Source organism: Trachypithecus francoisi, unplaced genomic scaffold (genome assembly GCF_009764315.1).
Source record: "Trachypithecus francoisi isolate TF-2019V2 unplaced genomic scaffold, Tfra_2.0 Lachesis_group1, whole genome shotgun sequence".
Taxonomy (NCBI): domain Eukaryota; kingdom Metazoa; phylum Chordata; class Mammalia; order Primates; family Cercopithecidae; genus Trachypithecus; species Trachypithecus francoisi.
Genome location: NW_022681454.1, coordinates 145,428,413 through 145,454,649, shown reverse-complemented (window position 1 = coordinate 145,454,649; position 26,237 = coordinate 145,428,413). Strand labels below are relative to the sequence as shown.

The 26,237-nt window shown below is 37.3% G+C and overlaps 1 long non-coding RNA gene across 1 annotated transcript in view; it reads left to right on the top strand.

The window, feature by feature from the left end:
• The first annotated feature begins 1,154 nt into the window (after positions 1-1,154).
• LOC117084821 overlaps positions 1,155-26,237 on the top strand; it is a 39,489-nt gene continuing 14,406 nt past the window's right edge. The window contains exon 1 of the long non-coding RNA XR_004437687.1: positions 1,155-1,320. This is a non-coding gene — a long non-coding RNA (uncharacterized LOC117084821). The remainder of the gene's footprint in view (positions 1,321-26,237) is intronic.

Genomic DNA, 26,237 nt, shown 5'->3' with positions numbered 1-26,237 from the left:
GTATCTAGGACCCGCATTAGGAAATAGAACATTGCTTATACCTCAGAAATCCCCCCATGTGCCCCTTCCAGGCAGTACACCACCACGGATAATCACAATCCTGATTTATAACAGCATATATTAATTGTATTTGCTTTCACTTTACAAAAATCATATAGTACATTTGCTTTTGTGTCTGAATTCTTTTGTTCAACATTAGGTCCGCAAGATTCATTCATATCATTGCATGTGGTCATGCATTTTCATTGCAGAAGTGCCCAATAAATATTTAGTAAGTGAAGATAATGAATGAAACAACAATCACTAAAATCCAAAAGAGGAGAAAAGTCTCCACGTGTCACAAAATGAAGGAAATGGATCAACTCCAATCTTCAACCTGAATCCCCCAAAGTAACAGGAGATATAAGAAATGGTATAATAATATGCATCCCAGGACCCTTTCCCATGTCATAATAGTAAATTGAAACATCAGCAGCAAAAGGATCACTCCTTTTCTCTTGTTTTATCTTTAAGGTGTGTCACTTCTACAATCAGAATCACAGAGCCAGGTGCAAAGGGCATCATTTGAATTATAGATGGTGACTGGAACACACCTTCCTGGATGTTACAAGCAAGAGACACAGACGTTAAATGCTGACTTACTTCCTGTTTTTGTGCTTTACACTATCCATTTTAATATGCCAAACGGTCTATGAATCCCATCTGTCAGGAATTAAAGATGTACAATGCAAGTAAAGGAAGTAGCAAATTAGAAAGTGATAGAACAGGGGCAGAGGGAGGATGCATTGAGAACATCAGGCAGGGATCCTAGAAGGATTGTCTTGGTCCTCAGCTCTGGCTTCAAAAGAAAATCACTTGGAGGAAATGCTGATGATTGGGCTCCATCCCAGACCAATTAATTGTTACAGGATCGCTAGGCATCAGTATTTTTTCAAGCCTCCCCAGGTGATTTGTACATGCAACCAGCTTTGAGAACCACTGGTTTAAAGCAAAGACCAGAGGGAGACAATAAACAGACACACCTGTAGTTGTTCCCAAACTTTATTATAGGGAAAAGTCACCTGGAGAACATGTTTAAATTGTGGATTCTCCCAAAACCACCCCACCCCAACCCCAGAAGATCAGATTCAGTTGGTCTGGATGAGCCGAGGGCTCTACATTTGCCACAATCTCCCCAATGATCCCGAGGGAGGAGAAATCCCAGGGAAAATATGGCTAATGAGGATGAAGAAATAGACGAGAGGTGGAACTTCAGTGAAGAGGAAAACTCTTCCTAGCCTTGGTCCAGAGCGAGCACACTAAAACTCTGTCCTGAAAGAGGTAACAGACTTTATTTTTTTCTTAAAATGAAGTTTTGTATAGATAACAAAATATATGAATACTTATTAAAATTTCATTTGCCCTTAAATTTAAATCTCTCTGAAAGAATGTGAATATACTGAATGGGCACCAATTTACCTCTTTACCTTCCTTTCTTTTACACAATAGTAAACCCACCATGCCAGTCTGAAAGGGGCCCAGTATTGAATAGTTTCTAAAATGCATAACTTATAACGTGGCAAGCTCTATAACCATGAGTGTGCTTTAATAGGATGATTCCATGATAATAAGCATCCTTTAAAATTAACAGATAGCTTTTAGGAAAGCCAGTGCAAAGACTTTATTTTTATGACCAAATGGAGAGGATACATTCAATGGCCTCTGAAGTTCCTTTGATTATAAGAGACGAAGAACTCAATTTGAGAATTCCAGGGTTGTTTTTTTTTTTTCCGCTTGACACCTGCTAGATCATTCAGTCATCTGCTTCCACATTCCAAGAGACTGCAATGTAAAAATTAATACAAAGAGCAGCTACTGCACAAGATATTATTCAACAAAATGTAAGTGAAGGGTGCATCCTTGAGCATGGGAAGAGAGTCCCAGCCCACCTAAATAAGGACCAGTAGACAAGTCACATTGCCCACCCCTGAGTGGACCTCAGCACATGGCTTGGCCGTTCTGGATCCCAGTTTCACAGTTTTCTAGCCTATAAACTGAAGTGATTAATAGCAGCTACTATATTCTGAGCTCCTGTGTACTAGGATTTTTGTGTATACCTTTTTGCAGTAATTCTGTGAGTTATTATTATCCCCATTTTATAGATGGAGAAATTGAGACTCTAAGATAGGTGACTATCCCAAAGTCTAGTTCTTGAGTGGCAGAACAAGAAGCCAGTTTCACTATTCTTAAAGCCCTAAAGTTCCGGCCCATGTCTGGCTTATCACAGCAGCCCCTAGGTCTTGCCCACGCAGTACGGTGCCTGGCACACTCAGGACATGTCTGCAGTCTGTGAATCAACCCAGCTCCAAAATCATTTTCTTTATCGTCCCAATTATTCTATTATATATGCCTCAAGAAATGGACACTGGTATGAATATCTCAAAATAAATTTCCTAGACCCAAGATTAGAAACATTTGAAAAGCTCAGTATTTGGTTTCAGGAGAGTTGGGAGGGGGAGGATTGCAAAGGTTTTGGGTGGCAGTTTGCTGCAGTAACCAGAGAATAGGATGGAAAGAGCCTAGATGGACTCTCTTCCTTCATTGGTTTTGTGACTTTAAGGCCAGTTAGCTAATCTTCATTTCCTCATCTGTGAGAGGCAATATGAATCCAGTGATCCTTGTGGCTCATTCAAACACTAAACTTTTATTGTACGCGGTCCTTTTTATTTTAATAAAACGCTACCCACCACCCCTGTTTCACATGTCCCTGAACATTCACTCACCTAGGAGAAAATCTGTCTGATGTGCACAGGAGTGTCTATAAACAAAGTTGACTATTCAGACCTTTTGCATATTATATTTATCTGAGGATCTGCAGTTCTTTTCTACTCTATTTTTAGTCTGTAGGTAGTCTCTTTTTCAGATGACATGGAGGGATAAATCAAATATTAGAGTGAGCAAAATACTCCCATTTCACTCAACATTCCTTGAGTGTTCTTTTTACCAAGATCAACCAACAGTACACTTGGAAAACTACAGAAAACTGTGCAAATAGAAGTTTTGTTAGACAGCTGGCATGTTCAGGAGCCAGTGAGTCAAAAATTACTACAGATGTAGAATGTTACACTTAATAATTATGGTCATGGGGTAGCTACAGGATAGTTCTTAGAACAGTCAGATAAGTAGACATGGGGATCTGGAGCTGCCTACAGACCACCTGGGTGAGGGAATAGTAAACCAAGCTTAGGTTAGAGGTAGCTTTTTTGCAATTGGACTTCAGAAGGTAGTGATTACTTCTCTATCATCTATTGGATGTTCTCTTTTTTTCCATTCCACTTCTCCTTCACTCTTTCAATTTGTCTGCATCACACATCTACTATGTGCACTAAGTAATAAAGATAGAAGAAACCACAGAAAAAGGACCAGCTTTTTTGGAGGGGATGTGGGGGAGACATATACACGCAAGCAAGTGCCATCAAATAATACCAGCACTAAAAACTCAGACTTTGGACACAAACATATCTGGGTTTTAATCCCAGCTTTACTAGGCATGCAAACTTGGGCAAGTTGTTTATACTGAGTAGAGCTTCCTCATCTGCAATAAATGTTACAGCCCTTGCTGTGTCTGGATTTTTGCATGCTTCACCTTTCCAGTTTGGAGCTCCAGTCAGCTCTGAAGGTAGAGATGAAGGCATCAGAAGCACAGGTGTGGCTGTGATGATGACGGTATCTGTTCATAAACCTTCGGTACTGACTTAAATAGACAATATGTGTAAGGGAGGTTATGGTGCCAATTATATATTTGATCCTTCCAAAAGTAGTAGCTGTACAAGGTGAGCAGGGATGAGAGGGTAATCCATTTTAACCAGGGCTGCAGTTTAGGCTTCCTAGATTCTTAACAGGCTCCACTGCCTTTGACTCCAAAGAGCATTCTTTTCTTCTTAAAACTCACTTGATTTTGCTGCAATTACAGTAGCCTGATTCAGTGTTTCTCTCTTGAACTTTTCACAAATCCCTTTGAATCTCTGACTCCTATCTCTCTTGTCTCTTTACAACTCTTCCCAAGTTGTAGTCCTCGATCCTTGCATCTCCTCTCTTAACCATATTGCCTCCCATGGGTCATCTGCCACACCTGTGCTTCTGATGCCTTCATCTCTACCTTCAGAGTTGACTGGAACTCCAAACTGGAAAGGTGAAGCATGCAAAAATCCAGACACAGCAAGGGCTATAACATGCTCCAGAGAACAAGGTGCTGGGGGTGGGGGGTCCAAGAATGTTTGAGCTCATCCCAAGTACAGGCCCTCTTTGCTAAGGTTGGCCTCTCCTGTCAACTTCCCTGCATGGGAGGAAACACCGCCATGAATATTTTCCTAAAGCATTGTTTTTATTTGTTTTCTTTCCTCCTTCTGGGTCTCCCTGTTACCTACTATCTCAAATATGGCCTTCTTGCAGGGTTCCTTCTGTGTACTTAGCCATGTATTAACCATCTTTCCCCAAAGCTACTCTCATCAAGCTATCTCCTTGCTGACAAATTTGGTAGCTTGTTTTTTCCAAAGCAATAATACATGTAAAAGTGTCTAGCACTTTGCCAGGCACAAAAACAGTGGTCAATAACAGCCCCGTATCAATCCCAGCTTGATTTGGGGAGGCCATAGGAACAGTTTTGTCAGTTGTATGATCACACAGGTGTGGGTGGGTGTCTGTTTTTGTCATTTCCCAGTGGTGACTCCACATTTTCCCTGCTTTCTTCCCACAGAAGCTCCCAGAGAGGGAGCCCTCTTTTCTTTCCCCTTAAAAAAGAAGACTTCTGACTTGTCTCCTCATAATCCCAAGAATCTCTAGACACAGGATAGAACCCTAATAGAGGGAAAACAACTATCGCTCAGTTGTAGGTCAGGATATTTATAGAGTGTAATATACAACCTTAATGGAAACCTGTGGGAAGAACAAGCAATATTCTAAACAGTGACTTGATCCTTTTTGTACAACAGAGAGGTTTTTTTTAATTGCACAGTTAAATCTGGGTCTTTTGGTTGGAAGGACAGTGAGATTTATGCTTCCCTGGGAATTATATCTTCTCAACTACAAATCTCAAGACCTAGCTGGCATTCACGTGAGGGAGAACTCATCCTTTCACTCATTGAATAAATATGTCATGTTATGGCCACAGGCCTGGGGAAAAAATTTCAAGAACCTTCTATTAAAGAAGACTATCCAAGTATGTGCATTATACAAATAATCACCTTCTGGTAAAACATAAAAAGAGAAGTATATGGCTTGCAGGGCTGAAGCAAGCAGGAGATTATATGTGTCCAGAGATCTTTCAATATTTCCATAACAGACATACTGCTATTTGAACTGGAAAGATAGGTAAGATTTTTGACAGAGAGCAGGAGAAAATTTTATAGTCAGAGTAGCGTGAGCAGAGAAAGGACATGGGGGCCCGCACAGGGGAACAGCGAATAGTCTGGTCTAACGAGGATGTACAATATATTTGCAGGAGTAAAATAAGACAAGGCTGGAGCGGGAGGTAAAGGTCAAGACATGAGTGACCTTAATTTTCAAGCTAAGGCATTTTGCTATAGTTTAATGGTAAATGCAAACCCACTGAAGGATTTTAACAGCCATGATCTGCACGGTGCTTTATGAAGCTTAGTCTCCCAGATGATTTTAAAATCTTTGCCTATGAATTAGCTAAGGTCCTCACCATGGCTTGCTGGAATTATTGGTATAGTAAGCAGTCTCCCATCCAAAACCAATCACATGGGTGTACACACAAATAAGTCGACGGTTTGTTGTGTGATATCTTTGTTTAACCTACCAACCTCTGTTGGAATCATGTCTTTACCTAATTCTTCCTTCTATTAGACTGTAAGTTCCTTGATGGCAGACCAGTACCTCACTGGTCTGTGTATCCTTGCTTCTCAGCACAACATTGACACATAAAAGATTGTGATGTTTTGTTCAGGCAGTGAATGAATGAGAGCATGCAGGCAAGAGCACCATTCATTGGAATGAACCAAGTGACAGATCAAGGCTTGAGCTAAGGTTGCAGCCTTGGGAGTAGACATGAAAGACACTGCAAAAATAAGCTAAGTCGTGAAACACTGTCTAAAATAATAGTGAAAAACATAATCCCATTTCCTATTTTGTGAGTTATAGGCCACCATAGTAAAAAATGACCTGCAGAAAATATAAGAAATCTTCTTCTACACCTGCCTCATGTATGCACGCTTAGGTGCACATTGCATACACAAGCACGCATGCAAGCACACACACAGCATCCTTGATTCCTGGTTTTACTATAATTAGAAAACAAAATAAAACAGTAACAATGACTCTGAAGAGCAATGGGAACCAAAAGAAGCAATCAGATAACAGGTTCTTTCAAAACAGACAAGGACCTAAGAAATAGTAATGATTAAGAAAACATACTTACAAATAGTAATGATGGAGCCACTGATCTAATCTTTTCACCACCAGAAAAGAAAAAGGTTAGGTTATCATCAGTAGTGGAAAAATGATGCTAGAATGGCTAAAATCCAATACACTGACAAGAAATGCTGGCAAGAATGTGGAGCAACAGGAACTCTCATTCATTGCTGGTAAGAATGCAAAATGATAAAACAACTTCGGAAGACAGTTTGGCAGTTTCTTACTAAACTAAACATACTCTTACCATATGATCCAGTAAATGCATTCTTTGGTATTTACCCAAATGAGCCAAAACTTACGTCCACAAAAAAGCCTGCACATAAATGTTTATAGCAGCTTTATTCATAATTGCCAAAACTTGGAAGTAATGAAGAATGTCCTTCCCAAGGTAACTGGATAAACAAACTGTGATGCAGACATATGATGGAATATTATTCAGCCATAAAAAGAAATGAGCCATCAAACCACAAAAAGATGTGGAAGAAACTTAAAGGCATATTGCTAAGTGAAAGATGCCAATTTGAAAATGATGCATACTGTATGATTCCAACTATATGACTTTCTAAAAAGGCAAAACTATGGAGACAGTTAGAACAGGAGTTCAGAAGGAAAGAGGGAGGGATGAATCAGTGGAGGACAGGGAATTTTTAGGGCTGTGAAACTGTTCTATGATACTGTAATGGTACATACACTTCATCATACATTTGTCAAAACACAGAGAATGTACAGTACAAAGAATGAAACCTAATGTAAACCATGAACTTCAGTTAATAATAATGTATCAGGTCAGGTGCGGTGACTCACGCCTGTAATCCCAACACTACGGGAGGCTGAGGCCGGTGGATCACTTGAGCTCAGAAGTTCAAGACCAGCCTGGGCAACATGGCAAAACTCCATCTCTACAAAAATTAGCCGGGTACAGTGGCACATTCCTGTAGTCCCAGCTACTTGCAGGGCTGAGGTGGGAGGATCACTTGAGCAGGGGAGGTCAAGGCTGTAGTGAGCTGAGATGGCGCCACTGCACTCCAGCCTGGATGACCGAGCAAGACCCTGTCTCTAATAATAATAATAATAAATAATGTATAATATTGTCTCTTCAATTTTATCAAATGTGCCACACTACTGTTAATAATGCAAAAGGTTCATAGCAGAGGAAATGGTATGTGTGTGGAGGAGTGGGGTATATGGAAACTCACTGTACTTGCTGCTCAATTTTTCTCTAAACCTAAAACTACTCTAAAAAAATGAAGTTCATTAATTAAAAAAAACAAGAGACCAGCAGAATTAATTCTATACTATTATATCACACTGTCCAAACACTCTGAAACTGATAACAATCTGTCAATCTGTATCAATCCTGGTCCAAACAGGAAAATATAAACCACTGTAAGTATTTAAACCAGAGAAAATTTAACATCAAGAATTGGTTACATAGGTAAGGGGGAAGATGAGAAATCAAAGTAGACACAGACAGGCCAACTGGGATAGCAGGAAGCTGCTACCTCCCTAAGCTGAAAAGACAAAGAGAGGAAGACATGTTATACAAGCCAGGCACTTGGGCCCTAGAGAAAGCTAGAACTATAGCCACAGACAAGGCACTGACACCAAACTAGATAACATCTGAGGAAGCAAAAGATGAAAGAAGCACCATGTTTCTACACTCCATCCACCCTTTAGTCTCTCATAGGTGCTGTTTATTAGTGAACCATGCTATCATGGGAGAATGGACAATGGGCATCCAACATCGGCTGCCTCTGTGATGCAGACCAGAATAGGATAAGGGAAGGGAAAGGATCGGGGCTGTCTGTCCCAAGACTAGCATGCCATCACAAACACACAAATAATAAATATAAGAATAAGGCCTCTTGAGGCTAGCTAATCTGATTTTTAAAATGCTTTGACCTCGGCAGTACATTAGGAAAAAGAAGACAAGCATAGAGTAGATATTAAGGCCCAAATTTGCAAAGTAGCAAGAGTAATTTATTCAAACTACCAGTCACTTCTCCCCAGCCTCCATGTCATTTCGTATACTATCTACTCCCCACCAACCCTCAGCTCTAGGATGGGTGACTTGATTACATGACACCTGAGCCAATCAGAGTCTCTCTCCTAGGGAATGGCAGCCATAGAGACTGAAGACATTCTGCCTATAATGACAAGGAGAGGGGAAACAAGGAAAAATCAGACTTTCTAGCTCCCAGAGAAAGATCAGGAGATGCATCCCATTTATTCAAGCGAGTTTCAGTGGGTTTCTGTTTATGCTAACATCATCCCTCAGATAGTTAGCTATGAAAAGAGCTATTTCAAATTTTCAGATTGAAGCTTTTCCTTTATCTGTGATAACAGATATGAGATTTATGACAGGGACATCTTATTATAGCTTAGCATTGCTTGGATCCAAATCATCAGAGTGTATATTGTATATATTTGCAAGGGATTCAGAATAACAGAGCTTGGACATTGGTTGCAATCAAAACAAAGCTCAGAAGAACATAATGAAGTAAAAGTTAAGGTTACCAGCTGTCTCACAATCAATACAAACATTTTCTAAGCCAGTTGTAAGAACTATTCAAAAACACAGGTGCAAGGAAGATGTCCAGGCTGTAGGAGGAAATGTTGAAGATATCCAAAGGCAATTTTTAAAAATTTTTCACTGAAAAGCCCTATGTCAGTCTTTTTTTTCAAATGCTGGGGCTTAAAGGGGGCTGTTGATTTATAATATAATAAATTATTTCAATAGCAGCTTATTATCCTCCACATTTTTCTATTTAACTTCCCTTAAAAGTTTTCCCCTTCATCCACAAAAGAAATTCTAGAATTGAGGTGGAATAACTGAGCCCCTCAGTGCCTATCATGTGGCTTCCATAGGGAGATGTATAGAAACACATGTTTGTGTCTGTGCATGCCTGTTAGGCCAGGATTTTCATCTGATTCTATCTTGGGGTAGAATATGACCTTACTCATTTGTATACGTCAATTTGACAATTCCCCATAATTATAACATCATAAAAAAGCATTTAGCTTTTTAAAAAGTCAAAAGGAAATTATTATTGGAAGGATAAAGTTGGCATGATTATGTGATAAAAGCTCAGACTGCTAGAGCAGCAAGCAGCATATTGCATATGTTGCAGCAAGATTTATTGTATTTTGCTTTACAAGATATACAAGATATATTGTATTTTGCCCACCTGTGAACAGTTATTAAAACTATTACAAAGAGTGCATATGCCTTTGACAAACCAGAAACACACGCAGTGGAAGTAGCACATCTATTAAAACAAACTCACTGTCCATAGAGATAAGAGTAATCAACTGGTGAAGATTAATTATATCACATCAGGAAAAGTTAATTTTTCAAAAAATGATTCTCTTGTGAAATGGTTTCCAAACCTGACTAATCGTGAGAGTTCTGTTCTTCAGTAGGTTGGGGAGAAGCCTGGTTTGGGACTAATGACTTAGAGTATCTTCCAATTATGGGCTAATTAATAGTAAACATATTAAATCAGGAAATCCTACAGAATCATCAGAAAACACCAGTGATGCCAAAATGAAATTTAACATGACTTAGTCAAGCAATAGCTTCACCTTCCTCCTGACTGCATGGGTGTCTGGAGGTAACATGTCCCCTGCTGAGTGCTGTTTACAAACTGCAAAATCTTATGCTTATTTTGAAAGATATAGAATCATCTGGCTGCTTATTTCATAAATGAGGAAATAAAGTTCAGAGAATTTTGAAATGAACAAGTGCTTTGAGCATCAAAGTGAACATAACATACTCTATAACTGAACTTTAAATATGTACAAGTCTGTCTTTTATCCAAAAGAGACAATGTTCTTTATATCCCATGAAAATTAGCAGCAGATCCTGAATCTCTTGTCAAATTGGAGATCTGTTGCTGGATGAGTATATATCTAATAGAGAAATCCTCCTTTTTATCCCCGTCATATATAAAACTCCTAAAAGAACTCTTGTAAAAATAAGTACTATTCTTTTAAGAGCTATATTACTTTAATCAGATTGCATGTGTACTGCCTTCCTCTTGTTAGAAGAAAAATACCCAAATTAAGAGTTCTTCTTTCTAGAAGATCTTAACATAGAAGTTTTGTAGTTAAAGACATTTTTACACCCTCTGGACTGCATTTTAACAGGAAGCTATTTTTAGAACAGGGCAGTATTCTATAGTCTGTCAGGTATTTAGATCATCTTTCAACAGATGTCATTTTAAAAGTCACAATTTTGTATACATTATCTCATCTGATCTTATTTAAAAACCTTTGAAGTAGGATATTTTAATCATGTTTGCAGATGAGTACAATGAAACTTCAGAAAGCTAAAGTAACTCAGACTAAGACACTCTGAGAAATTACTAAATCAAGGCCTACAGCAGAATCACTCAGTGGGTGAGGGGAAGTTTAAAATTCAGATTCCTGGGCATTGCCCAGTGCTGCTGAGTCAGTCTCTGGGGGCACAGTCCCAGAATCACTGAGATTGTCTAATCATTCCCAAGCTATTTTCTGTATCCTGGGGCTCTGCAGAGGTGGCTTAGAGACTGCTGGAGAAGAGAGCTTAATGGCTGTCCCAACTCAGCATTAAATCATATATATATAGGTTTCTACTTATGATTTCATTTGGAAAAAAAAAAAAAAAGTCAGGAGAGTGTTCTACTGTTAAAAAAAAAAAAAAAAAAGCATCAAAATTTCTCTGAAGAACCCAGTCCCTTAAAGGCCCACCGTCAAACAGCTCATCAGGACCAATCCAGGTTCCGATGCTTTGATGCCTGTTCCAGAGTTTTCCCCATACGCTACAGTAAATCTTTCTGCTGTCTAGAAATGTGCTCAACCCAAAGCCTCTGCTATTGCAGAAGATGTACAAATACCAGATGCATTCATGTAAATATAAAATTAGCACTTCAATGGAGCTTTCAAACCATAGTATTACGGTTTTCACATGAACCACTAGATGAATCAGGCAGACAGTGGGAACTTCAAAGCAGGAAGACGAAGACTTGATGGTTTGAGTCCCTGATATTCACTGTTCCATCATTAGAACCCTACTCCAAAAGTAGACGGGCCTCTAGCTGTATCTTCCCTCTTGCCCTACTTCCCTGCATCTCTGTTCCCTTGAAGGTACAGAATGTCAGGGACAGGATCTTCTTTTCCCTTTTCATTAATTTTCTGCAGCCTGTTTGGGACAACGGAGTCCATGAGTTCCAGTGAAAGTTCACAACAGCTCCAGGGTCAAGCTCAGTGTTTAGGCTGTCTTTTGCTAGGGAATCCAATCTAGGAATATTGAAAATAATTAGCTAGGAGGAAGAAATCTCAAGGAAAAATAAGACTCACCACATATTTCTACATTTCTATACATGCCTTGATCAAACGGAACAAGCATTTGATAAGTGGAGTTCCTTGATTCTCTCTCTCTCTTTTAACCATGGATTCTTCACACTCCTCACTAAAACTGTACATGAAACCTCCTTAGGTGTGGTGACGTGAAGCAACTGTATACATTGAGATCCATATTCTGTGACTGGATTGCATAAAAATATAATAATAATAATATTCAGCTAAGAGATTTATAGTAAATACCTTTAGAAAGGGGTAATGTGTATATATATCCACTTCTTATCCCTAGTTAAATATGTAAGTATCTCAAGTGCATATTTGTACTAGAGACATAAGGAGCTCTGCATAGACTTCATCAGCCCCTTAAGCCCAGGGAGCCATGGCTTGTACCACATGACCTCACAGGCACCTACATGAGATCAGGTACATCAAGGTAGACATCACTGCAACCTATGGGTGGGTGGTTTCTGTTGCATAAAAATACTCTGAAGATGAAGTCTTGACATGTAGGGAGACACTGTAATGACACTGAAGTCAGGAGAGAGCACAAGCTTTAAATAAACAGAAGAAACATTCTAGAAGGAAGAAAGCCAAATAGACACCCAGAGAAAAGCTAAGATTCCATGAGTGAGATTAAGAAAAAGCAGTTCAGAACTTTTCCTGCTCAATGAATTTCCTCTTCTAGTTCCAGAAAACCTCTGTCTTTCCAATAAGACCCTATGGCCTGCTTTGTTAGAGTGGTTCCCTATTCCTTTCAACGAAAAAAAAAAAAAAAAAAAAGCCTAATATTTAGCAAGAAGAAGGAAATAGCAAGAAATATTTAAATTGTGTTTGATTTTACAAAAGAGCCTTAAATTTGGAAACTCATGACTTTACAGTGTTCAAATGATCTACTTAAAGGTAAGTTTGAACTTCCCATTGAAATTAAATTATCTGAATGTGGTTATGTTTTTGTATGTATTTGCGCAATTTTAAAAGAAAAAATGATGCTACCTGAAACAATAATAATCGGGGCCATGATGCTTATTGGTGCTTTTCATTAAAAAATTTAAAATTCACTGGCCAATAATGTTTAGATCAAGCTTGTCCAACTCACTGCCCACAGGCCACATGTGGCCCAGGATAACTTTAAATGCAGCCCAACACAAATTAATAAACTTTCTTAACACATTATGAGATTTTTTTGATTTTTTTTTTTTTTTTTTTTTTTTTTTTTTACCTCAGCAGCTACCATTAGTGTTAGTGTATTTTATGTGTGGCCCCAGACAATTCTTCTTCTTCCAATGTAGCCTAGGGAAGTCAAAAGATTGGAAACTCCTGATTTAGATTATTCAACTATTTCATATGTTTTCCCAACAAAATAAGGAGTTTAATTTGAACAAAACTAAGTTACCAATTCAGCAGGTTGAGGGTTAAATGAAAGCTTAAAAAGTCTGTGAGTTTTCCACAATTCTTTTCTTCTTTAATTTTTCACTAATCTGGTGTATGTGAAAAGAGTCTGCCCAAAGTTTTCAAAATAAAATTACCTCTGGGCTTTAAATTATCCATGCATTTTTCAAGCATGGATAATTTAAATCTAAAAGAGATTATTTTGGAAGGCTTTGAATGACCAAAAGGAAAGGCTTATAATGAAAATTACTTTCTCCATCTAACACAGCATTGTATTGTAATATGGAATTCCCACATACTCAAATGTATGTCGCTATTTCCTCATATGCTCCCACACAAAATAGAATCTAACTCAGAGCTTATTATGGTTCCAGGGACTGGGCACTGTGAGAGCAATCAGAACTCAGGATGTACCAGTGGCTCTGCTTCTAACACTTTACATGACTTGGACCTATGTTATACCGATTCTAATTTTATTTCTGTGAAAAATATGGAATTGATTAAATTGGCAGCCACTTATTAAACTTAAAATGACATTTGCCTTTTAGTTGAAATTTTCTGGGGGCTCATTTGGAGATGGGAGTCATTCAAGGTACACTGTGTAGAGCAGCTAAGCTTTCTAATGAACTGTATTCCCTTTCCATACCATGGGCATAATGGGAGTAACCCGCTTAGAGTACCACAGAGGATAATTCTTTATCCACTATAATTAATAGGGACTACTATTCAAAATCAGCTCTAAGGCCACATCCTGCACAAAATGATATGATTTGAACTCCAAATATACAAAAGGCATCATTGTTTCCCCTATCAACTGGCACATGGAATAGAAATTGGAGTTTTGACCCACACAATGTTACAGGAAAGATTTTCAGTACCTGATAAAATGGCAACCAGGAGGGTTTGAGGCTCTCGAGTCTGAACTTAATCCTGGAGAATACCAACACATAATACCGAGGAGACGGTGGGTAGAAGGTGGTCATGGTAAGCCAGAGGTGGCTGAAGGTTACAAGCGTGCAAAATACTTCTTTAGTTCAGAAGGAAGATAGGCTATAGAAACTTAAAAATTAATAAAGAAAAATAAATTTAGTTATGAGCCCTAATTGGTTTGGTGTCTCCTCAAGAAGAAAAATAAATAAATAAAAGTATAACTTTAAAGTCAGAAGAAAATGCAACCAATAGAGTAGAAAGCAGGAAAAGAAGCAAGAAAGCAAACACAGCATAGAAGATAACGTGAAAGAACCTAAAACATTTTAACAGAAACTATGATCAATGTAAATGATTTAAATGTGCAAGCCAAGAGAAAGACTTTTGGGTCGGACTAAAAAGGACAAGATTTAGCAGTACATTGAGCATAGAAGGTACACTAAAGGCAGTCAGACATAGGAAGGCTAAAAACAATAGAACAGAGGAACATGTATCAAAGACGTAAGATGAAAGCTGAACCTTAAGTTTCGGCCCCAACTTTAAAACAGCCTGGATGTCATCAGTCCCACCCTCACAACAAGAAAAAGCTAAGCAAACAGAAAATCAATAACTTTTCTTGAACTCATCAAAGAACGGAGTTTGCAAGGCAAACTGCCTCTCCAAAATCTAGAGAGACAAATCTAGAAACTCACAGCCAAGATCTACCTCCCTGAGGCAAGAGCCACTAGTGCCATAAACTGGTAGGAATACTTAAATGGCAATTTCGATGAATTGCTGGAGGCTGAGTGTGGACTAGCTTGGAAGAAAGAATCACCTAGGCTCCATGGGCTTTACCTCAAGATGAAGATAAACCACATTCTGGGCCATAATGTACATCTAACCAAACTTAAAAGAATAAGAGTTATACAAAGTGTGTTCTCAGACCACAATGGAAATGAACTAGAAATCACTTGATGAGAGGTAACTGGAAAATCCCCAAATATCTGGCAGGTCTAACAGTGGAAGAGAAACACTAATCTTCAAGAAATACATCCAGAGCCCTCTCCGTTAATAAAAGTCCTACTCTTATGAAGAAATACTTTATCAGAACCTTGTCCAGTGGCTATAAGGGAGGCGATTCCTCTCATGTCAGCCCCCTTTAACCTTCTTAACTCACCTAAGGGGGTGACTATAGTGCGCACCTGTAATCCCAGCTACTCGGGAGGCTAAGGCAGGAGAATCGCTTGAACCTGGGAGGCGGAGGTTGCAGTGAGCCGACATCGCACCATTGCACTCCAGCCTGGGCGACATGGTGAGACTTTGTCTCAAAAAAAAAAAAGAATAAATGTTTGTGAATGTCACCAGCCAAAGATCCAGACTACTAAAAGATTAAAATTGAACTGGAATATTATAGAAGGTTCTCATGCCTTACCTCCAGACCTACAGGGTTCCAGGAGCATGATAATGGATTACAGATAAAAGAACTGCAAGAAATAGACTCTTTCTGATGAGGAATACTTAGAGAAACTAGAAGTCAAAAAGGGAGATAAAAACCAGGACATGAGAGGAATTGGAAGTCTCTGGCATCTGTAGCTACATTAAACATTAAATAAAGACTAACTCCTACCCAGATGAACAAAATCCTTATGAGGCCTAGTTACTTAAATTTCTATAACCAATTACAACATGCCCAACTTTCAACAAAAGATTGCAAGGCACACTAAAAGGCAAGAAAAAACACAGCCTGAAGAGACAAAGCAATCATTAGAAAAAGACTGAGATATGACATGTATTTTAGAATTAGCAGAAAAGGAATTTAAAATATCTATGATTAATATGTTGAGGGTTCTAATGGAAAAAGTAGGCAGCATAAAAGCACAGATGGGTAGTATAAGCAGACAGATGGGAGCTCTCAGAAAAAAATTAAAAATAAATGCTGCAAATCAAAAACACTGGAAGAGAAATGAAGAATGCCTTTGATGGACCCATCAGTAGACTGGGCACAGCCAAGGAAACAATCAGTGAGCTTAAATATATGTCAATAGAAACTTCACAAACTAAAACGCAAAGAGAAAGATGAATGAAAAAAATGGAACATCCAAGAATATTGGAGCAATTTCTAAAGGAATTTGTAGTGAATTCCCATAATTTTACATTGCCTTGGCATCCATTTTGAATATAAATTGAATTTTCTCATACCAGAAGCAGGGCTTAGTCACTGTGAACAGATTCAATTTCTCTACCTCCGATCAATTCCTCAGTGTTGTCATTCCAGACATCTGGCCTAACAACCACCTCCTGGTGACCACATGCCCATGGGACACCTGGATAGTACTTAGTTGACTCATGCCACTGACCCCTACATCCCATATGGACTATGCAGATATAACACAATGACCACCTCTCAATCACAGTGTGATCTCCTAGAACTTGCACCTTCTTCTTTTAAACCCATCAATTAGAACTCCCCTCAGGAAACTGGCGTGGATAATGCCTGGGACCTCAGTAAAGGCTTCAATGCACAGGTTCTTCTCTCTTGCTCCCACCAAGCATGCCTGTCCCAGTTGGCTCCGTATTTTTCCCATTAGACCTGAGAGATGTGGCACCCCCTTTTCTCCGGGATTTGTAGCTAATGAGCTACTTCTGTTATTGCATGTGTCTTAGTGAGTTGCCTCTTCTGTGTCTTACTTGACCAACACACTAGCGCCTAACTTTTTTCTCGATCAGGTCTCTTCTAGAGAGTGGCTGTCTTAGTAGGAATAAACTGGACAGCAGTCAGACAAGAGCCATAAGGAGATCTGTCATTAAAAACAAGTTTCCTGTGAGACGGACACCTGGTCATAGGTCAGACATTCAGGCATTAGGCAGAAAGCCAGGATACCAATGAATACCATGAAAGCCACATTGTGGACATCCATAACCAAATCCCCTATAGAACCATCAGGACAGCACTAAAGTTTCTAGCCACTTTCCAGAAAGAGGCCTCAAGAACAAATCAGAAGAAAATACCACAGACTTTGGTTACAGAAAGAGAACAAAGAGAAAGCAGAGCAGCAGAAACATCTGAAGTAATAATGGGACACTCGGAAAACACAAAGTAGAATAAATATCAAAACACCTATAAATGTTAAAATGTTTTCAAGCAGAAGGAAATTCAAATATAAATAAATATAAATATATTCCCATATAAATGAAGAGTATCGGCGAAAAAATAAAGGTAAATTAAAATATTTTTATTTGTCGTAATTGATCTAAGAATAACTTTAATAATGGGAACAATGTGTTGCAACGTATGCACAGATTAAGTAAATGAAAGCAATGTCACAGAAGGAAAGCAAGCAGGACTAGAAATACTCTGTTATTAAGTTTCTGCATTGTATTTGAAGCAAAATAGTGTTATTTGAAGGTAGATTTAGATTACTTAAAAATGTATATTGTAAAACTTAAGGTAACCAGTAAAAAAAAAAATTTTAAGAACTATACTTTTTATACCATGAGAAAAATTAAATGGAATCATATAAAATGTTCAATTAAAACCAGAGGAAAAAAGAAGTCTCTGTCAACAACTGTAAAACAGAAACATGTTTTATATAAATCCAAATATATCATAAATTACTTTAAATGTCAATGGTCTAAATACTGCAATTAAAAGACAAAGACTGTCATCATGGATTAAAAAAACTATCTTGACTCATCCAAGAGGAAGCAGGGGGCAACTATACATTGTCTACAATAAGCCCACTTTAAATATAAAGATACCAGCAGATGAAAAGCAAAGGGATGGGAAAATAAAATGAATCAAAAGAAACTGGAGTATCTATATTAATTTCAGACAATGCAGACTTCAAAATAAGGAAGATTAGAGATAAAAACCAGCACTACATAATAGAAAAGAGATTAATTATCCAAAAAGACAATGCTAAATGTGTGTATACCTAAAAATAAAATGTCAAAACACATGAGACAAAAACTGATAGAACTGAAAGGAGTAGACAAATGTACAATTATATTTGAAGAGTTCAACATCCCCCCGTCAGTAATTGATAGATCAGGTAAGCAGAAAATAAAGATATAGTTGACTCGAATGGCACTATCAGTCAACTTGATCTTACTGACATTTACAGATCACTCTATCCCTCAACAGCAGAATACACATTCTTCTCATGCTCACATGGAGCATGCACCAAGATAAACCACATTCTTGGCCATAAAGCATATCTAACCATACTTAAAAGAATAAAAATGACACAAATTTTGTTCTCAGACCACAATGGAAATGAACTAAAAATCAACTGGTAAAAGATAACTGGAAAATCCCCAAATATTTGGAAGCTACGCAACACACTTTAAAATAGCACACAGTTAAAAAACATCTCAAGATAAATTTTAAAATCTTTTTAACTAAATGAACATGAAAATACAACTAACCAAAGTTTGTGGTATACAGCAAAAAAAAAAAAAAAAAAAAAAAAAAAAAAAAAACTAAGGTGCTCAAAGAGAAGTGTATAGCATTAAATGCTACATTTTTAAAATGAAGAAAGGTTCAAAATCAGTGACCTAAGTTTCTACCACCAGAAACTGAAGAAAGAATACTTAAGCCTAAAAGCAAGCAGAAGGAAATAAATTATTAAAATCGAATTCAAAGCCAATGAAATTGTTATCTGCACCTGATACAATAGAGAAAAAAAATGAAGTGTATGAAATTGAAAGGCCTGGCACAGTGACACAAGTCTGTAATCCCAGCACTTTGAGAGGCAGAGGCAGGCAGATCACTTGAGGTCAGGAGTTTGAGACCAGCCTGGCCAACATGGCAAAACTCCATCTCTACTAAAAACATAAAAAGTAGCTGGAAATAGTGGTGCACACCTATAATCCCAGCTACTCAGGAGGCTGAGGAAGGAGAACCCAGGAGGCACCTGAACCCAGGAGGCGGAGGTTGCAGTGAGCTAAGATCACACCACTATACTCCAGACTGAGTGACAGAGAGCAACTCCATCTCCAAAAAGGAAGAAGTCTATGAAATTGAAAACAAGAAAACAATGGAGAAAATTAACAAAACCAAAAGCTGGTTCATTGAAAGGATCAATGAAATGAATAAACCCTAGCCAAGCTAACCAAGAAAAAAATTGAAGCAAATACACAAATTACCAAAATCAAAAATGAGGCGGGGAACAGTGGCTCACACCTGTAATCCCAGCACTTTGGGAGGCCAAGGCAGGTGGATTACCTGAGGCCAGGAGTTCGAGACCAGCTTGGCCAACATGGTGAAACCCCATCTCTACTAAAAATACAAAATATTATCTGGGCATGGTGGCACATGCCTGTAATCCCAGCTACTTGGGAGACTGAGGCAGGAGAATCACTTGAACCTGGGAGGTGGAGGTTGCAGTGAGCCAAGATTGTGCTACAGCCCTCCAGTCTGGGCAAGAAGAGTGAAACTCCGTCTCAAAAAAAAAAAAAAAGAAAAGAAAAGAAAGAAGAGTCATCACTACTGACCCCTTGGACATTAAAAGAGTATAGGAATGGTATTAATAGTTCTATACTCAAAAATATGATGACTTAGATGAAATAGACCAATTTCTGGAGAGGCATAAATGACCAAAACCCACAAACGGGGAAATAGATAGCCTAAATAGCTCTCTCTATATTAAATACATTCAATCAATAATTAACAATTGATCACTTTCTATAAAAGAAAATACCTGGCCCAGATGGTTTCACTGATGAATTTTACCAAACTTTTAAGGAGGAAATCATATCAATTCTTTATAATTTCTTCCAGAAAACAGAAGAAGGAAGACTGCTTCTTAGCTCATTCTATGAGGTCAGCATTACCTTACTACTAAAATTAGACACAGCCATTTATAAGAAAGGAAAACAACAGACCAACATCTCTCATAAACACAGACATAACAAATTGAATTCAACAATGTATACCAAACATTATACACTGCAACCATACGGGATTTATTCCAGTATGCAAGGCTGGTTAAACACTTAAAACTCAATCAGCATAAATCACTGCATCAACAGATTAAAGATGAAAATTAATGTGATTATATCACAATTGTTGGAGAAAATAATTTGACAAAATTCCACACTTATTTATGATTAAAAGTTCTTAGCAAAGCAAAAATAGAGGAAAATTTCCTCAATTTGATAAAGAACTTACATTAAAAACCTACAGCTAACATTCCACCTAATGGTGAGAAAATGCAGGTGTTTCCCCTAAGATCAGAAACAAGGCAAAGGTGTCTTCCCTCGCTTCCAGTCAACATTTTACTGGAAGTTTCTAACTAATGCAACAAGACAAGAAAGGAATAAAAAAAATATCAGTTGGAAAGGAAGAATAAAACTTTCTATTCAGAGATGACAAAATTGTTTATATAGAAAATCTCAAAAATAGACAAAAACAACCTCCTAGAACTAATAAGAGAATAAAACAAAATCACAGGATGCAAGGTTAATAGAAAATTGTTAATACAAAAGTCAATTGCTTTCCTATATACTAGCAAGGAACAATTGGAACTTGAAATTTAAATATATTCTATTTACAACAGTACCTAACAAATGGAAATACTTAGGTATGAATCTAACAAAATATGTACACAATCTATATGTGAAAAACTGTAAAACACTAATTTAAAAATCAAAGATTTAAAAAAATTACATAATATAATTTATGCAAATAAAAATAGATTTAATGCAATCCAAATTATAAATTATATATGTATAAATTATATGGATGTAATGCAATCCTATAAAATCTCAGTAAGCCATTTCTTACCTAATAGACAGACTGATTTTGAAGTTTACAAGGCAAGGCAAAAGATGGCCAATGGTGGGAACCTAGTTTCTCACTGTTAGAGGTTACAGATAAACAAGGGGAAGATTCTAGGATGATTCAGACTGTGTTAGAGTGGGAGACATCAGTCTGAACTCATGTTTAGCATATAGATACAGATGGTTACATATAAATATTTTAGATATGTGTATATGAATGGGTTAGTACACACTTTCTTTGCTCTGTCAGCTGAGATGGCCTAGAAGCAATGATAGCCATCACTGAGAACACCTAGCACCGAATTTTGGTTCCTAATACCATTCTCCCATCAAAGGAACAGAGATCCTGGAAGAAATGGTTAATTCTAAGACTGAGACAGGAAATATACAAGATAAGCCTGGAGCATCTTGTAGCACTAGAAAGTAAGAAAGTGGAAAAAAAAAAAAAAACCCTACAGTGATGGAATATATCAAAGTGATACAAGAGCCAACTAAAAAGGCTCCCAATGGCCAAAGTTAAAACAATTTTAGCAACAAAATAAATAAAGTCATATTGGATTATAATCCAAAGTATAAATATCCCTGAGTACATTATAAGTAAATAATTTAATAAACAAATAAGAGAGAATAAACAGAATTCCCAAGCAGAAGAATTTCAAATAATTTATGTTAATATTCCTCCCTTAAGTAAATAGAACATAACTCTCCACTCCGTTAATGTGGGCTGCACATAATGACTTTCTTCTAAAGAGTACAGGATAGAAAGGGAGAAAAAAAAAGAGTAACTTTGCAGTGGAGAAACTTGGCAAACACTACTATATGCCAAGTGACCAAGATTAACAACATTGATAAGTCATATTGATGGCAGGTACCCTTGATCTGATGTAATAAGAATGGCCTTTCACCTTTGTGGTCTTCTCAGAAACATATTACTCAGTCGAATCATAAGAAAACCTCAGACGAATCCTAACTGAGAGACATTCTGCAAAATGCACGACTAGTAGTCGTCAAAACTATCAAGGTATTTGAAAACAAGTAAGGTCTAAGAAACTGTCACAACTAAGAGGAACCTAAGGAGACACGGTAACTAAACTTGGATGAATTCCTTGATTGAAAAAAGGATATGAGGAGAACACTGAGGAAATCTGAGTAAAGTATAGACACATAAGGCACAGGCAACTGAAGAAAAATATACAAATTAGACTTTATAAAAATTTAAACCCCGCCGGGCATGGTGGCAAACACCTGTAATTCCAACACTTTGGGAGGCAGAGGCAGGTGGATTACCTGAGGTCAGGAGTTTGAGACCAGCCTGGCGAACATAGTGAAACCCTGTCTCTACTAAAAATGCAAAAATTATTTGGGAGGCCGAGACGGGCGGATCACGAGGTCAGGAGATCGAGACCATCCTGGCTAACACGGTGAAACCCCGTCTCTACTAAAAAATACAAAAAACTAGCCGGGCAAGGTGGCGGGCGCCTGTAGTCCCAGCTACTCTGGAGGCTGAGGCAGGAGAATGGCGTGAACCCGGGAGGCGGAGCTTGCAGTGAGCCGAGATCTGGCCACTGCACTCCAGCCTGGGTGACAGAGCGAGACTCCGCCTCAAAAAAAAAAAAAAAAAAAAAAAGCAAAAATTAGCTGGGCTATAGGCGGGAACCTATAATCCAGCTACTGGAGAGGCTGAGGCAGGAGAATTGCTTGAACCCAGGAGGCAGAGGTTGCAGTGAGCCGAGATCCAGCCACTGCACTTCAGTCTGAGTGACAGAGCAATATCCCATCTCAAAAGAGAAAAGATTAAACTCTTTTTGCATCAAAAGACACTATCAACAGAGAAAAAGGCAACCCACAGAATGGGAGAAAATATATGCATATTATACATCTGACAAAATATTAACCTCCAGAATATACAAAGAACTCCTAAAATCCAACAACACAAAAGCAACCTGATTCAAAAACAGGAAAAGGACTTGAATAGACATTTCTCCAAAGAAAATATACAAATTGCCAATAAACACACAAAGAGATGCTCAACATCACTAATCATTAGAGAAATGCAAATCAAAACTACAATGAGATACCACCTCACACCCACTAGGATGCCTACTGTGAAATAAACAGAAAACCAGTATTGCAAGGATATAGAGATATTAGAACCCTTGTGTACTGTTGGTAATGTAATATGCAACCACTGTGGAAAACAGCATGGCAGTTGCTCAAAAGATTAAAATAGAATTATCTTATCATCCAGCAATTCCATTTCTGGGTATATATCAAAAAAATTGAAAGCAGGGTCTTGAACTGATATTTGTTTTTTTTTTTTTTTTTTTTTTGGTTTTTTTTTTGAGACGGAGTCTCGCTCTGTCGCCCAGGCTGGAGTGCAGTGGCCGGATCTCAGCTCACTGCAAGCTCCGCCTCCCGGGTTCCTGCCATTCTCCTGCCTCAGCCTCCCGAGTAGCTGGGGCTACAGGCGCCCGCCACGTCGCCCGGCTAGTTTTTTGTATTTTTTAGTAGAGACGGGGTTTCACCGTATTAGCCAGGATGGTCTCGATCTCCTGACCTCGTGATCCGCCCGTCTCGGCCTCCCAAAGTGCTGGGATTACAGGCTTGAGCCACCGCGCCCGGCCTGAACTGATATTTGTAAACCCATGTGTATAGTAGCATCATTCACAGTAATCAAAATATGGAAACAAATCATGTATTTACCAACAAATGAATAGACAAAAAGACTGGTATAAACATAGAACAGAATATTATTCAGGCTTAAAAAAAGAAATTCTGACACATGTTACAACATGGATGAACCTTGAAGACATTATGCTAAGCTAAATAAGCCAGTGACAGAAAGACAAATACTATATGATTCCACTTACATAAGTACCTAGAGGAGTCATATTCATAAAGGCAGAAAGCAGAATGGTGGTTGCCAGAAATGTAGGGAAAGGGGGATGGAGTATTATTGCTTCATGGATGCAGTTTCAGTTTTGCCAGATGAAAGGAATTCTGGAGATGGAGGGTGGTGATGGAACACAGCAATATGAATATTCTTAATGCTCCTGAATTGTATACTTAAAAATGGTTAAGATGACAAATTTTGTTCTAGGTATTTTACTACTATAAAAATATTTTATTTTAAAAACTGAAAAGTAAACACTTAAGAAAATAAAAATACCATGAGCTAGTAAATAATTCAGTACAATTACAAAATAAAGATTAACTTATAAAAGTGAAAAAGGTTCTTCTATACTTCAAAATAAACTAGAAAATAACATAGAAAATAAGATAACCATTTTTAATAGCAATAAAGACAATAAAATATCTAGTATAAACACAATAAAAACAATAAAGTACCTAATAAAGGATGCAAAAGATCTTAAAGGAGCAAAAGCTTAAACTGTTTTAAGGACATAAAGTGAGAAGAACTAAATAAATATATAGTACAATGTAATACTGTAAAGATACCAAAACTGAACACAATGTTGCTTGCATTTAACAGATTGCTAATACAGATTCCAGTAAGATTTTTTTTTTTTGTAAATTTGGCAAACTTTTTCTAGTATTTTGATGGAAGAATAAAGATTTGTAAACAGTTTTCAAGTTTTGTTTTTTCCTTTTACAATTGATTTTTGTATTTATTTCTACAATAAATATATATTCATTACTTTCTCCTGATTATGTAAAAGAAAAACATGGTCTTTGTAGGAAATTAGAACAATATACAGACATAAAGAAGTCAGAATTTCATAGTTCTCTATAATACCCACCTTTGACACATAGTGATAATCTATTCTTGTTTTTTTTTTCCTTAAGAAAAGGGACCTCACTATGTTGCCAGGCTGCATGGTGCACTGCAGCCTTAAGCCTGATTGGGCTCAGAGCAATCCTAGGACTTGGGTCTACAGGCCAATACATAATGTTACATAGGTGTGATCATACCGTACATTCTCTCTTTATTATGGACACCTTTTCTCCACTGTCTTCCCCAATTCCATGTAGCCATGCTAACATTCTATTTCTCTATAATCGTATATCCTACACATACATAGATGCATACTATTCTGAATCATTCTCATGGCTATAAAACACTACATAGCATTCGAACCATAAGTCCGTTATATTCATGTCATTAGGCATATTCTTTACTTTCAGTTTTTGGTGATTATAAACAATGGTGCAATAAAAGTCCTTGTATGTTATAAATTCATACACATTTTTTTCTTTAATTTTATGAACATGATCTGTACTTTTATTTCTATACGAGAGATTTCCAGGAATAGAAGTGTTGAGTAGAAGAGAATATGTATGTTTAATTTCTATAGATATTGCCAGATTTCCTTCCCAAAATACTATAAATCTTGACTTTCCCACCAGTAATGTGTATCATACTACCCTTTCCTCCACATACTTGTCCAATAAGCTTATTGTTATTATAATGTTAATTTTTCTGTCTTTTTTGGAATTTGTGCATCTTTTCACATTTATTGGCTGTTTTCTGGATTCACATCTATATTCATTTTAATTGAGTTGTTCATCATGCGATAATATAGAAATTAATGCTTTGTTATCTGAGTGGAAAACGTACTTTTCTTGTTCCATTAGTGCCCATTGATTTTTATGGGATTTTTTTCCATACAAAATTTTTAATTTTTAAATAGTCAAATATCTTTATCTCGTATTACAGATTTTGGATTTCCTGTGTTGCTAGGAAGATCTCAGAATTTCAACTACTATGTATGTTTTCTCATATATTTTCAGCAAAGATTTTTATTATTTCTAAGCCTTTATTCATCTAGAATTTTTAATAGAACATATTTTTATTTCTTTCCATATGAACAGCCAGTTCGCTATTAGGTCAATTTTACAAAAAGAAAAACAGCTGAGGACTTAAACTCAGATATTAAGGCATGCTACAAAGCTACAGTAATTTAAAACAACACAGTATTGATACAAAGACAGATCAATGAAACAGAACAGAGAGCTTAAAATAGGCCAATATTTTTGTGATATGTGACTTGCTACATTATAAGGTTGACACGCAAAAAAAGTGAGAGAAGATGAAAGATGGCTTATTTAGTAGATGGTCTTAAAGAAATTAGTTTACATGGAAAAATAAAGTGAAAAACAAAGGTGTATTTCAAATGGGTTAAAGACTTGAGTATGAAAGCTGAAACATGAAGAAAACATAGGGGAATATCTTGGTGATCATGTGGCAAAATATATACATATATATATAGAAAACATGTATATATGGACATACACATATATAGGGATATATATAGGATATATATATGGATATATGGATATACACATATATAGGGATATATCCAGATATAACTATATATGTGCATATGTATATATAGAGAAAGTTGAATAATACCAAGTTTTGAAGAGAATATAGAGAAATA